The sequence below is a fragment of the Castanea sativa genome, chromosome 11 (assembly GCF_040712315.1).
Source record: "Castanea sativa cultivar Marrone di Chiusa Pesio chromosome 11, ASM4071231v1".
In the NCBI taxonomy this organism is placed as follows: Eukaryota; Viridiplantae; Streptophyta; class Magnoliopsida; order Fagales; family Fagaceae; genus Castanea; species Castanea sativa.
The window spans coordinates 17,328,575-17,332,730 of record NC_134023.1 but is presented as its reverse complement, the minus strand read 5'-3'; the positions used below and the strand labels follow the sequence as shown (position 1 = coordinate 17,332,730).

Genomic DNA, 4,156 nt, shown 5'->3' with positions numbered 1-4,156 from the left:
ATAGGAAAGTTTTTTTTTTAATTTTTTTTTATTGTTATTATATATTCAATGAGAGGAAGGCTATAGGAAGAAGGTGGCTCTGGAAGGAGTTTAGGAAGAACTTTTCTTTTGGGTAGTGTAAAGAGATCCCACAAGAGAGCTGTTAATATGCCTAAGAGAGAAAAAACAAATCATAAAAATGTAAACTAAATGAAACTAGGTTTAACTCACACCAATTAACAATATAATAATGGACAATAATCAACACTTAAGCTATAGACATGGGGAAAAAGTGGGATGCCACTCTCTCTTGTAGGTGGTTTACGAAAACGGCTAAAAAAAATCTATAAAATTACTACAACACAGTGTTTATAAGGAATTATAAAAAAAAAAAAAAAAAAAAATGCAATGCACCGTGGAGGAGCATGCAGTAAGTGAGAATGGCATTATATGGATGCAAGTAAATACTATCTCTATATATGACATCTAACAATATATAGTGGAACAATCTGAAATTATTTCCTCAATTGCCCAACAGCCTCATAAACTTTCTTCTGGTCAGCAAGGGACTTGGCCACAGTCTTCTTTTCGAGGCACCTCTTAGCCCATGCAATAATCGTGGGGCACTCTGCCTCTATGTTGATATTGCCAAATACCTCAAAGGCATGGAACCAGTAGTAGAAAGTGACAAGAGAAAGGTACACAAACCCAAATGTTTCACCTCCAAAGTAAGGCTTGTCACTAAGCTCCCCCTCCAATATCTTGAAGGTTTCAAAGAATTCTTTCTTTCCTGCCTCCAGCTCTTCACCTTTTGTGGTCCATAACTTGTTTGAAACATCATAAACTGGTATTTTCCGCATACATTGTATTCCCACTTTCCACGAATTAAATATATTGATGAACAATGACAGTATTGAATTTCAAATCAAATTTGATGGGGGTAGAAGAATATTTATCTAAACCTTCAAAAAAAAAATCCTATAAGATGAAAATTCATATGACCTCTCTCTCATAGCATGTATGAAAAAGGGTGGGGCAAATACACCACTGTTAGAGCATCCACATCAGTGGATGTAAACATTTGCAAAATATAAAAAGCAACCACTTTTACACATTTTACCCCAAAAATCATCAACATCAGTCCTTCTAAAATTGTGCATATTTACACATTTGCTACAGTAACCATGCATATATGCACGGTTACTGTAGCTTGTGTATAACCATTATTTTATTAATTTCATGTTTTGTGCCTTTTTTTTTCTCTCTTCTTTGTGCAAAACAAACTGACTTCTCTCCTCATCGTCTTTTTTCTCAAATACACACAAACACAAACACAAACACACCCACACACAAACACACTGACAAATCATCACAAAGATACACAAACAATATTATCCCTCGTCCTGGTCCCGTGTCTAGGACAAGCTTTTCGAGTTGAGTTGGTGAGTTATGAGGATGAGTTTGACTCGGTGGGTCAGGGCTTCGAGTATTCTGAGGGTGCTGTGGACTTTGGGTCCAAGGCTAAAGAGACACAAAGGAGAAGAGGTGTCTCGTGGACCGAAGAAGAGCACAGGTATAAGATTCTCATTGATTTTTTTTGTTTTTTGTTTTTTGTTTTGTTTTGGGGGGTGATGTGGGTTTTGATAAGTGATGTGGGTTTTGATGGTTGATCGGTGATGTGAGTTTGAATGGTTGATCGGTGCTGTGGGTTTGATTGGTGATATGGGTTTTGATCGGTGATGTGGGTTTTGATGGTTGATCGGTGATGTGGGTTTGAATGGTTGATTGGTGATGTGGGTTTGATTGGTGATGTGGGTTTTGACCGGTGCCTGTGATGGTTGTGGTGTTGATGGAGTGCTTATGATGGTGCTTCTAGGTTTTGGCCGTGAGAGAAAGAAGAAGAAAGAAGAGGAAGAAAAGAAAGAGGAAACGGCAGAGACAAGGAAAAAGGAAGAATATGAAGGAAGAAGAAGATTAGGTTAATGGATGTGTAAAATAATATTAAAAAAAGAATATAAAAATATTATTTATATAAATATAGTATATAATAGATGGACTAATGCAGGTGTTTTGTAAAAATAGATGTGTAAAATAGAAAATGTAACTTTTTTTGTGCAAAATAAATGATAAGTTTGCATCCACTGATGTGGGCAGAATTTAAACCCAATCCCATTATTAGATGAAAAAAAAACTTGACAAGTTAAACTAACACACACCAAAACATAGTAGAGGATTTTGTGTGAGATAGTCTTAGAGACAGACTATCGAACACTCCTAAGAAAAATAATATCAATACTATTAACATTAAAAAAAAATGGTAGATGTAGGCAGAAAGAACGTTCAAATCAGTACCCAAAAGGGGTTTAACTTATTTTCCAACTGCACTTAGCTATGATCTCTAGGATCTGCAAGGATTAGAAACAAAAACTTGAAATTGAAACAGAATTGCAGGATCAGATAAAACACGAGACTCAAATATACGAATCCGTAGTAAATAAACTTATATTGATTGTGGAATAGAATAATAAGACTCAGCATCTTAGACGAATCCTCAACTATGAAATTCATAGAAAATATACTCATTTCAAATTTCAAACAACAGAAATGGCATTAAAGGTACCTTCTTATCAACAAAATCAGCCCAAAACTTGGCATGAGCTCTCTGGTATGGCTCAAAGGGCAGCAATGGAGACTTATCGTTCCAGACCTCATCTATGTACTGAACAATGATGAGAGACTCACACACAGGTTTGCCATTTTGGATGAGAACTGGGATCTTCTTGAGAATATATGGGGTTCAACTCTAAAAGCAGAGGGCTCTTGTTACTCAACAAGTCCTCTTGCTTGTACTCATACTTGATACCCTTCTCGGCCAGTGCAATCTTGACCCTCATCCCAAACATATTGAGCCAGAAATCCAGCAGAATCACCTTGTCCTCCATTGTCAAAGAAGTAAAGATATCGAGGCAATTAGAGAAGCTAGGCAAAGAAGAAGAGAGAAGAAGGCAGTGATAGTATATGCAAAAATGCTTGGAAGAAAGTGGGAGTTTATAGTCATAGGCGGTGGTTTGGGCTTTCATTAATAATTAATTAAGGGTCTGTTTGGGATCCACTTATTTTGCTAAAACTGAAATTTTTTTACTGAAAGTAGTATAGATAAAGGTAAATGTTAGTTAAAATAGTACAGTGGGACCCATGAATAGTACCAAAAGGTGTAGTGGGATCCATAAATTGTACCAAAAATAAGTTAAATAGTAAAATAAGTTGACAAAAAATAAGCTGGTAAAAATAATACTCCTAATTTTTTTTTTTTTTAAGAATCTTAATAAAAAATTAAAAATAATGCTAAAGTATGAAGTGTAATGGGCACGCATTAGGGTTATTATTCAGTACTCCCCTCACTATCTTATGAATGATAAGTTTGATTCCCTAATCTGGGTGATGTCATTGCTTTGGTCATGTTATTTTTCACTATAGTCTATAGCATTGCTGACTGAGTGGGTGTTGCATCTTTGAGGCCCTGTTTGGTTTGAAGGTAGTTCATAACTCAAAACTCATCACCCAAATCTCCTCACTCAAACTCCTAACTCAATTCTCATGACTCTAACTCAAATAACTCATAACTCTGTTTGGTGGATTATTTGGGTGGAATATCTCAGTGGGTTTTTCAATTCAAACACTCACATTTATGTCACTCACTGGGTCCCACAAAAATCAATTGCAAAGCAGGTGTATAGAATGGTCACCAAGCCTACCCGTGTTGTCTCTCTCTCTCTCTCCTCTTCACGCCCTTTCCACAACAAAACACTCTGTCCCCAACTTCAACACTCTCTGACCACAGCAGCGTCTCCACTCTCTCACCACCGATCTTCATCTCTTCAAACCCTCACTCCACCTCTCATTTTCTGCCCCTCACTTCTCTGCCTCCACTGCGTTAGATCCCTTCGTTACCAAGAGGGCTGAAGGTGCTTTTAGAGGTTCCCCTCTCCTCCCTCATCTCGAACTCCAAAAACCCACACGAAGGAATCCTAGACTACCAACTCTGAACACAACCTAGGTATCCCACATTGCTCATCTTTCTCACCTTCAACTTGTAAACCCATTGCGGCACTGTGGGTCTGCTGAAGAGAAATTTGTGAGGCCTATTTGGTACAATCTTATTTCTTACCATTTTCAT

General features: G+C 37.2%; 1 pseudogene; it reads right to left on the bottom strand.

The window, feature by feature from the left end:
- Nucleotides 1-494: 494 nt before the first annotated feature.
- On the bottom strand, nt 495-2,921 carry LOC142617749 (putative glutathione S-transferase; annotated as a pseudogene).
- Nucleotides 2,922-4,156: the final 1,235 nt, after the last annotated feature.